The following is an 11,547-nucleotide window of genomic DNA, read 5'->3' as shown; positions in this document are numbered from 1 at the left end:
CTTGTCTCCACCTCCTCGACCCGATCGAATGGAACAGAGAAACCACCTGTTGGATTTTACTTGGTCAAATACTTATCAAGACATAGTTTACTCAAGGTGGAACCCAACCAATTATTTTTTATCATATTTGTTTCATTGAGAAAAATAAGCAAAAATTGTGATTTATTTTCTTTCCATGATCTTTCTTAATATTATAGCTGCAGAGATCTGAAGTCAAACTATTGCAAGAATTCAGCCTTGTCATTTGCACAATAGACATGTACTGCACTCTCTCTCTCTCTTTATATATTTATATACATTTATATGTCAGTCTGTTCTGAGATGCAGCTCTGTTGATATGTGAATGAGCTGTAGAGATCCAAACTAATCAGAATGAATCCAATCTAAAATGGCAAATCAAAATTTTTGACACCAAATCCTCCAGGGAATCTCAACATACATGTATACATATACATAACACACAGTGATTTGGCCTTAACTATGTTTCCTTCTCTCCGATGTGCTCAGAAGACAGCTTGTATCACATGATAAGATGAGATCAAATTGCTTAATGGGCATGAACTGTTGTGCAGAGCTTCGTGCATGGTGGAGTCACCACGGTCTGCAAGGAGGCCTATTCCCATGTGGCTTTCCCAGGGGCTAATATGCTCCATGGTTTCATGAGCAGACTTCAGAAACCAGCAAGATGACCGGATGAGACCTTCAGTTCCTGTCACTTGCAAACTGTGAACATAGGTGGAGCTGTTGTTCTAACTTGAGAGATCAGATAAACTCTGCGGAATCAACTGTTTTGGCTGGCTCTTCAGATGCATCATGCAGAGAACGAATGAAGTTGACAGGAACAATGGATTCGCCTTCTGATCAGCTATCTCTGTTTCACCTCATTTGGGCATCAACTTGGTTGACTTTAAGCATATTATAACTATCCTCTCCGATCCTTATGCTATATATACACATCAGAGTCAACCAACGGCAAGTTGCTTCCTCTTGCATGGCCACCCTTTATCTTCAAGAACAAGGATAAGACTGTGTGCAGTAACTAGGAAAAGGAAGGAAGAAGCCCCTGTTCCTTCCTCTTTTGATCCATTCCATTAAAGGAAGGAAGGAAGAGGCTCCACAGTTCCATGCACGGTTGACCGCATTCATTTCATCTGCGCACTGGTTTCCACGGATATATGCATGCACAGCAATCCTTGGGCAGCAACATGAAACTGAACTGCTCCAGGGGTCTCTCTTCTTCCCGAGCCTGGCCTATCATATCCGCTATGGAGGAGATCAGGAAGTACATCATTCCGCGGGCAGAGAAGAGAGAGAGAGAGAGAGAGAGAGAGAGAGAGGGGGGGGGGGGGTTCACCGGAAAGTGCACGGCCATGGGGACGACCGAATCGGAGAGCCCGGGGGGCATGCATGGCTTCCTTGGACTGGTTTGGCCGCGGTCACGGCTTGGGTCTCTCTCTCTTTTTGCTCGGTTGCTTCCGCCATTGATGAGCTGAGTTCCATGGTACTGTATCGGCACGTAGCTTTGGCGCAGCATTATCATGTCTGTCTCTGCAGCGGCAGCAGCAACGGTGGCCATGGATGATGGATGGAGTTCACAGATATATATATATATATATATATATATATATCTCCGCGAACTGTTCTCTTTCTTCCTTCTTTTTGCTGCTATTTGCTTTTGGCATGGATCGAAAAGGCTTCATGATCAATCAGCACAACAAATGTGACTACTCTACTGACAGTAAATGAACGGATTCCTTGGAGATATGATACTTTGAATTAAAAAGTTGGTTGCTCGTCAAGACGAGTTCACTCACTTTTGCTACATCAAGCTAACTTCTTTTTTTTTTCATGAAGATTTTTGATGGGGATAAATTCTGGCAGCCTCAGCTCCCACTGTCACGTGAGCAACACTGCAGCCACGATCACAAACAGAAGGTCACATGACACTTCCCAAAGTGGATCCATATAAATCACTCTCCGGTACGATAAAATAAACCTAACTCAATATTAATGGTCAATGGTATGACTTGACTTCACTAGTCTTTCCTTCCAAATAAACGATAAGAAGATCATACCTTGCATAATCCAAAAAAGCAAGGAAGCTTAATCGAAAGCATCATCCCGATAGTCCCCCGACACTGTCCTTGCGAGCGTGTGTCAACAAGCCGTTGACATTAAATATTTCTACCACATTAGGTAAGGGGAGCCTTGATAGAGTATCGTCTACTCCACCCAGTGCCCAGTTATAAAAGTCATGCCTCAGGCTAAATCGGGATAGACAAGCAAAAGAGACTCTTTACTCTCTCAATTCTTTAATGATACTATTATCTTTCTCTCACTTTGCTTTCCTGACTTAATCATCGGAAGAGTCGAGCCGAGACACCCCAGCGTAAGCCTATTGTGCAGAATCATCGACATAGCCCAAAGGTATAACCAAAAAGCTACCCAACAAAGAAGGTCGCCTAACTCTAAAACCAAGCTTCACTGCTTAATGACTAAGCCACTCCTAGCACAATGCCTCTTTCTACATCTTCCTTTGTTTTACTCGTAACGTCTTACATTCGATAGAAAATCAATTGGACCAACTTACCGGTTGACAATCTCTATCTGTTAATAAGTGTGGAAAATGAAAGCCAGTGAAGAGCTATGCACAATGGTATGTGGTATGGAAGTTGGTAGGAACAACCTTTGTAAATTCTGGATCCATGAGCTGGTTTTTTTATCTGTAACTTTGCGAGATTGTCAAGAAGGTTGTGATCTAATTCGGTACCGTTTCTTGCCGGATAAGACTTCCTGAGATCTGACCACTGAATTGCTCAGAATCATCCGATGATGAGTGATCTAATTCTGAAGTTGCATGAGTCTTTTTTTCCAAATCTAACAACAGATATAGTTGCATTAGAGATTCTTATCTGTTCGGCACATAACCCGTTAGTTCAGCCCATAATGGGATTTAATAACTCATAGCCCGTATTAGCAGTAAATTTATTTCAGATTGGATAGACTACGATTCCTTTCGAAGGAAACATTTTCCATCTCTGACTATAATTACTTTCCAAGTGTTGCGGCGCCTCTCCAGCATGCGAGCGCCTCCTCGCCTCGCCAAGGGGAGCTCTGTCCACGGGCGAATCCCCGAACGCCTCATCATCAAACTTTTCGCAGTGGGAGGGAGGTCAGCATTCCTTGGCAGAGATCTCGTTACCGCCAGCGGAAGCGTCGTAGCAGACGTATTCTCTCAATGCCGGTCGGTCACACAGACAGCACTTGGAGAATTCGTTGCTGAGGTTGTATAGAGTGCAGATTGGTTATAGTTGCAGAATGGTAAGATGTTGTTGCTCGACAGGGAACGCATGCATGCATGCATATGAATCAATTAAACAATCCTCTTCTCTTTCAGGACATATGAACTTTTTCTTGCACAATCTGTTTACTTTGCATTATTAAGTCAAAGTGAATTTGTCTATGATATGTTATGCCTTCTCATTATCTCCCAAGAAATCTTGTTGTTTCATTCAGAATGACAGAAAATTCTACTAACAAAAAATCCTCTATTTCATGATGTTTAATCGCAGCATTGGACACATGAAAGATAAAATTTTTCATTCAACTTCTCTTCTCTTGTCTACGAGAATGTATACATAATAGGAAATAAACAAAAAAAAAAAGTCTCTTCAGGTTGTTTAGAACAGCTCCTCTTCTTCACCACATGGCCGAAGCATATTAGAGTAAGGGATTAATGATGTAAACCACAATCCCAGTGGTCCCAGTTTCTTGATTTTTCCATTCTTTATACTGTAGGTGTATGCATCTTCAAGTGTAGCGAAAACAAGTAGCGTTGTCGTCGCCACCTCACACAACATGGTGAACGTCACGGTGAGTGGTTCCTTGAACCCCATCCGGTCCAAGCTTATCTCATGCGTCGTCACCCAGCGTATCGGACCGTTGCCACTCTTCTCCAGCAGCTGTAGAGCGAACACCCGAGAAGACGTACGATAATGAATCAGGCAAATCGACTTTCCCTCCCACTTTCCAATCCCAATGGTGTCGGAGGGATCGATGTTCATTCTTTCCGGCAGGTGGATGATCTGCGTGCACTCGGTCCTCAGGTCGAAGGCGACGACGTACCGGTTAATCATCCTGCGCGTTTCTGATGTCGACACCCAGAATACGGTCTCGTCGTAGACCACCGGGTGATCCAAGTCTACTGCACCCCCCCCAAAGTCGAGACGTTTGTCCATTGTCCACATCTTAGCCACCGAGTCGTAGACCTGGCATCGACGCAACGAGTGTCGCACCCAGGTTGATGAGAGGTAGACCAGCTTGTAGTCTTTCGTCACCTTGTCTCCGTCGTTCATGAAATTCACCGCAATGCCACCCTGCGGACACATGTCCGATGGTGTGGGTAGATGACACCGAGTCCCACGGGCCGGGTTGTAAACATATAAGCTACGGGTGGCAGCATGGTAGTTATCATGCATGACGAAGACAAGGCCGTCAGCTGACTCAAGGATGAAGCCATTGTTCTTGCTTAGGAATTTGCCAAAGATTCTGGGCACGCCGGCATAGGGGTCAATGGGGAGAAAGGATTCGAAGGCTGTGTAGCTCTTGATGAAGAATCCGGAGACCGGTTTGCAGAGAGATGACATGTCGTTGGGAAGCAGACAGTTTTCAATTCTGGGCTTCTCCTAACCCACGAAGTCGATGCTGAGGCTTTTCTTGTGCGTATCGGCTATGATCGCAAGCAAGATCGATACGAAGACTACGACTTCTCCTTCTTATAAGGGAGATTCTGAGCGGTATTAGGAATCTCACAATATATATATATATATATATATATATGTGTATATATATATATATATATGTATACTATATATATTATATATAAACCATAAATATATATATGTATATATAAAATATATATAGTATACTATATATGTATACTATATATATATGTATATATATATATATGCTTTATATAATTAAAAGGAAAACTACCACCATAATTTTTAGTCTTTATCAAATGCATGTAACAAGGCCTTGTGCACCCTAATATAACCAAAGGAATTTAATTTATTAATAAATAGTAAAAATGCTCGAACTTTTTCTTTTGTTTGAGAGATGTTGTGGCTATATGTTCCTAATGAGCGAACTCATTCGTTGCTTTGATAATCTTTAATTCTGAATTGAAATGATTAGATCTAAACTAATGAAACTAGAGTTATATACTGTTATAAATTACCTCATTTTTTTTTTCTCTGAGTGCCAAAATAGAATATTCTAGAAACAATATTATTATGTTAGCAACGCTAATCTCGTTACATATTAAGTATCAACCATAAATATGTATATATGTCCTACAAGGTTTAATTCGAATTAGTATTTTGGAATTGAGTTGAATTAATGGTATGATTTTTTAATGATTAGTAGAAAGATACCATAAACCAAAATTTGTCTCGATTAGTAGAAATTGGAATGGAAACAACAATTTAGTAGTTAGCTTTAATGATTTGAGTTTGAATCTTGATGAAATAATTTTATTTTATTTTTATGAATCAAAACCAATGATCATTAAAAAAATCGATTTGATTCTGATTCGAAATTTAATAGAATCAGGATCATAATTGTGAAACCAAAATTGATAGCTGTAAAACCGAGACAAACGATTCAGGAACTGTTAACAGGACTACCTGTAACCAGAGCGATCGGCTGATGGCGTTTGCCATGCCATGCCATGCCATGAACATTCGACTCTCTCCCGCACTTAAAAAGAGGCTAACATGACCATGCAACTCCTGCCCGAACCTTCGTCTCTGCCAAGACGACTCCCCCACTGAGAAACCAAAAGAGAACAGCACCTGGGGAAAAGTCACAAACAGATAGCGTGCACCAACATCAATCCATACGAGTTGCTGCCTCGTGGGTGGTTGGATTTGCTGCAGAGAAGCACATCCAAATCACAGACCATCTCATCTGCCTCCCACTTCCCAAAGTAAAGATCCTCTGGTGGGTGTGCACTGCTGGCCTGGATCTTGTTCGGCTTCTGCCTTCCTCACCCATGTAAACCCATATCAGTAGTAAGAAAAAGGAAGTCCATACCAGAGCGGAGCTGGGGAGTCATTCGTCCGTGACAGATCCACACTCGAATCATTCACAACTGGAGTCTCCTTATTTTAATTGTTTAGGGTTTTGTGCATTGTGGCCTTCGGAGACCGTGATGAGCTACCTCATACCCTTCGAGGTAAGTCACGAGGTGGAGGACTGTCATATGTTTGTGCCTTCCTCCTCTAGCTAGTACCCTTATTATGATCCAAGTGCCTAAAGGTTGGAGCTCTAATCTGTCCATGTTTCTACATTCTACTGTGCTCAAATTGTTGTCAAGCTCAAAGCACCATAAAAAAATCAATTAGAAAATAGTAGAAATTAAGCAGGGTGAATGACATGTATGGAGCCCTATTTGCCAAATATTGAGGTTAAGTTCATGCACTTAGGAAATATGTTAGCAGTTCCTTTGTAGTATGGTATGAATAAAAAAGAGGAAAACAAGATAGGCATGGTGATTGTGTAGCCACTCATGAACATTATTACCATGTATTTATAAGGTCAAGAATGTTCAAATCACATGTACTTTCTGAATCCCAATGCGCAATGGGATACAGTAAATGTTTTGATCCCAAGATCAGATGCAGGTTCAGCAAATGAAAAGCAACATAGGTTAATGGGAGAAAGAAGATCATAACAATCACTAACACATCAAAATGTTTACAAACATAGATGTTAATAAATAATGACAGCAATGGTGTGAGAAAGCGAAATCAAATTTCCAAGATGCATCAGGTAACTCACATCTTCAATTGGATGGTAGAGATCCGTATGACTCTTGAGTTGAAAAAGAAAAGACTAAAGAGGAAATCAAGTAAATTGAAAAAAAATAAAACCTAAGAGTTAATGGATCTATTAAAAGAAAAAAAATTATTGAATTGAAATGAGTGTTCAAAGCAAAGTATAATATAGATAGAAGCATTCAAAATATAAGGTTTGGTTTGTAGTTAAAAATATTCACAGGAATAAAGTATTAATTTTGAAAATACTTTTTCTCTGAGCTAGTATGTTTGACCCATTTTTTCTTAGTGTGTTTGGATTGCTACTATTATTGTCTTGATTTGGATACCATTTTCTTTTATTGCTATGAGAGCCTATTGTAAAAAATAATACTCTTGACATATTAAGGCTACGAAACATTTGTTAAGCTTAAAATTTTTTTTGTTCAGCCTCATTTGTCTCCATGCCTTTTTCGTTCTATTAAATAGGAAACATATGGGCATTCATTGTCATGTTCATATCTTGATAAATTTCTATTTTGAGTCTTGATAGAAATTGATCCACCCTTAAGACATTAATGCTAATCATATGGGGTGTAAATTGGGATAACTTCTTAAACTTTTTAATATAATCTATTACTGATTAGCCTTCTTATTTGATATTAACAAATTATATTATTTTGGTTGATTAGTGGGTTACACTGAAATATATTTGATAAAGAATCTCCTTAATCTTTCCTAGATATTTGTTTAGCATATCCAATCACCCTTCTTGCATCTCACTAGTGATGAGCAACTTTTTGCATCATATAAGTGACACAATTAATTTTATCATTATTTGAAATTCTTGACTCGAATATTCACTCAATATTTCTTATTCATTCCTCGCCATTAGTTGATTTATATCACATTCAAAGATTGATGGTTCATTTATTCTAATTCTCTCACTTACTGTTCTAAAACACTATGTCCTCAAGTCCTTGGGCTAATAACTACTTTAGTTGTTTTGATTGTCTCTCCATCAATTCAATTCTGTTAGCCTATTAATTACTGTATCTCTTTGATATCCTTATGTAGACGCCTCTCTATAATCTGAAGTCCTCTCCCGAACATTACTAGAGCTACTAGTTGTTGAATCACAAATTATGATGATGAAATCAATTAATTAGTTTAAACTAATGAGCGTTTGAGAAAAGTGACTTAGGACAAACTTCGATCATGGAAAGACAAATCATTAAAGTAAGAGAATTAGACATTGGGCCAAAGAGCATTATATCATAGATCAAGCATCGAGCCAGAAGGATCAAGCATTGCGCTAAGAAGATCAGATATTATGGGAGGTCAACATGCCGATGGATTGAGCAATATGCTGAAGGAAAGGATGATGTGCCGAAGGTTTGGATAAAGTACCAAATGAACATATGAACATACGAGATTCTATTGTAAAAGAGAGGTGTGAAGGTTCTCTCCTAAACTTATGAAAAGGAGAAAGAGTTACAACAAGGGTAGTTAATCTTTGCCCATTGAAAAGAAGATCAATAGTGGAAGCCAGTAGCCTCGAGAGAAGAAGAATCAGGAGTTGACGTAGTGACACGGACTTAGCTGGTTTTGCCTAAGTCGTGCGGCACCCTTGCGCGTCCATCCGCAAAGGTCAGCCTCCCCGAAGCCTCCCATTGTCCCTTAGGACCAACAAAAGAGAGAACGGGTTAAAGAGAACGCCTCAAACGGGATCCACAAGCAAACATGTCCGAAAAACACTTCATAGACAAAGCAAATTACAAACAGACTTTACAAGCTCTGAACAGTGGCACAACAAAGGGTAAAATGATCCATTACAGACCAAAAAGCTCTCGAGCGTGTCCACATGACACAATCTTTATTTACAAGCCTAAAGAGGCCACCAACCCAACTAAAATGGGACTATTAAGCCTTCGGCCGCTCCTTTACATTCTGTACAAGGCATGAACATGCCAAAAGACACGGACATACATAAGCATTACATCAAACACCTTGTTTAGAAGTTTGTCCGTGACATTCTCCCCCACTTATCCCTTCGACGTCCTCGTCGAAGCCTTTGTGAACACTGCAACTCTTCGCCTTTGCTAAGTCTTCAATCTTCTGCTCCAGCTGCAATGCGCCTCCTGGCTCCCAGCTGCTCTCCGCTGCTGTTTTTGAGTAGTCGAACCTTTGATCCGCCATGCTGCTTCAACTCGCCAATGACTCTGACTCTGGTGTGGGGTTGGCTGAGTTGTGTTGATCCTCGTTGATTCCTGCGGATCCACCAAATGAAGGAAAAGACCATTCTTACTGCGCCAGTTTCTCAAAATTTCCACATGCTGCTTGAACTGGGTGGATGCTTGTTGGAGCTTTAACGAGCATCGCCTCGCAAACTTCTGAAGTTTTGGGTCCTTCCTCCACAAAATCTGCTCATTGACTCTTCTTTCAGTTAGTTGTCACATCCAAGTAGGTTCGCATCACTTCCGCTTTCGATTGGCATTTCGTTGGGAAATGAAGCGGACAATCTACTCTCAGTAGCACTGATCACCGTTGGTGAGGATTTGACAACTATTGTCTTCCATTATCTTCGAAGGGTCTTTGAACTTGTGCAGAGCTCCTCTGCTGGATAGATAAGAGAACTGGGGTACTCGGTTTCGCCCATTCTCTTAAGAGTTGAGAAGGCAAAGGTTACTTGACTTCGCCCGCCTCCTCGAGGTTGTACTTCATGCATCGAGCTGGTTACTGGCCTTCGCCTGCTCTTTGCTCACACTTCTGAAGCACTTGAAGTGTTTGCACTCCTTGCGTTGAGTTAGCTACTGTGATTCACCTTCTCAATGCCATTGAACTTTTGGAATGCAGGAAGTTTTCACCCCAACTTGGAGTAATTCTCTGATAGATGAGGTCGCCTCTAAGATTGTACCGTCTTCTCCATCAACCCTGCCGCCTACTCCACTGAGTAGCAAAGGTACAGCACCACGTACTGCCTGCTTCGTTCCTTGGTCGTGCACTCTTGCATGACCCGAAGTCCTTCACTTACGGCTATCTTGATGAGAAACTTGTTGACACCGGTCTTACGAAGTTTCTTGGCCTCTGCCCTTCAGCCTTGTCTCGGTACTTGGAGATTGCCTCTGCATGCTCCACCTCCTCGGCCCCTTTCACGACCAAGCGCTCTCCCTCCGTGAGAGCAAGGGATCAATGACTTTGACGGAAGTCCCGCCTCTGCGGTACCATGGCGCTGCCATGCCCATGGCCCTACTATCCGTCGCCTCGCATCTACATCCCTTTTCTTCACAATCAGTAGATATGCCTTCGTGACACTCCTCTGAGTCCACCTCCATTCTCACTGATTGCTTGATTTTGGGTAGCTAAGTCCCTCAGGACTTGTCGTCGCTTCCTCGCCCCTTTCGACCTCCTGCTTCAACACCTCTGTGTTCTCCAAGCAGTCTGTTTGGTCGATGGAAAGACAGACTGCAACTCCCATGCATGGCCTCTGCCATCACATTGTAGGGTTTGCACCGATTCTGTTCTCCTTAGCTTCCTTGGTAGCAACGTTCGCTTACTCGACCTTGTCCTCTGACTTGTCAGGCTCCCTTAAGCGAATATGAGCTCTGGAGCAGTCCAACTCTCCAGCTGCTTCGATCATACCTCTGCATGATCAAGTCCCTCTCATGGGACTCACTGGTACTTGCATTCGAACTTTTCCCTTGGTGGAACCCAGCCCCCATATGCTGATGACCAAGGTTTTCATCCGATGCAAAATTCGGTGCACGCCCGGAAGACCCGCCTCTGCGGTACCATGGCCTTCACTCCTTGAATCCATAGCCCTTCTTGCCGTCGTGTTGTTCACCAAAGCGGAGCTCCCAGTAGCTCCCGATCATACCTCCATATGATCTAGTCCCTCCCGGGACTCTGTCGTGTGTATCGCATTGCCACGAACTGTCCCACCACGATCCGCTGCACCATGTCGCCTCCTGGTGACATCTCCATTGCATTCTGATCCTTGTGGAATAAACTCGAATTGTGAACCCTCCATGTGTGGCCTCTGCCAATACATCGCAGGGTCTCCTCCACCTTCGATTTTGTTCGCTCCTTTGGCAATCGACCTTCATCCACCCACTCTTGGGTCACACCTAGATGAAGCACCGCTCTAGGACAGTCCGTCGCCTAGAAGCTCCCGAAGTCCACCGACTTCGCTGTAAATTATGCACCATTGCCTGGATCCTGGGCCTCTGCCCCTACCAGCACAATCTCCGCTGCGCACCGCTTCCTTCATAGCAACTCGAATGGCAACACTATGGCATATTCTTCAAGAGTACCCGCCTCTGCATCCTCTTGCCCCGTGCTAAGGCCTTCTGAACTCAATTTCGCCTCCGCAAATTGAGTCGCCTTAGTTCCTCCATCAAATGCTCCTCCGAGATAAGGTGCATGTGCCCCGAAGCTCCCTTCGTCTTTGGCACCATGCAAGATGAGTCTGCTCCGTCAGAATGAAGGACCCATGGAACAACATGATCTTACTCTTGCCTCTGCAAGAGTTCATGTCCTTGACCTCTGTCTAAGGAAAGCACTGTGCCTCTGCTCCATGTTCCAACTTCTATGCTGGCTCCCTTCAAGCGGCTTGAGTACTTCGCCAAGTTACCCCCAAGTTGCTCCGCTCCTCGTTTTTTTTTTTTTTTTTTTTTTTTGCATTGAGTTGATGGTGGCCCTCACGCCCACCATTCCACGGGTCAGCCCT

Source organism: Musa acuminata, chromosome BXJ1-3 (assembly GCF_036884655.1).
Source record: "Musa acuminata AAA Group cultivar baxijiao chromosome BXJ1-3, Cavendish_Baxijiao_AAA, whole genome shotgun sequence".
Taxonomy (NCBI): domain Eukaryota; kingdom Viridiplantae; phylum Streptophyta; class Magnoliopsida; order Zingiberales; family Musaceae; genus Musa; species Musa acuminata.
This window is presented reverse-complemented; position numbering follows the sequence as displayed.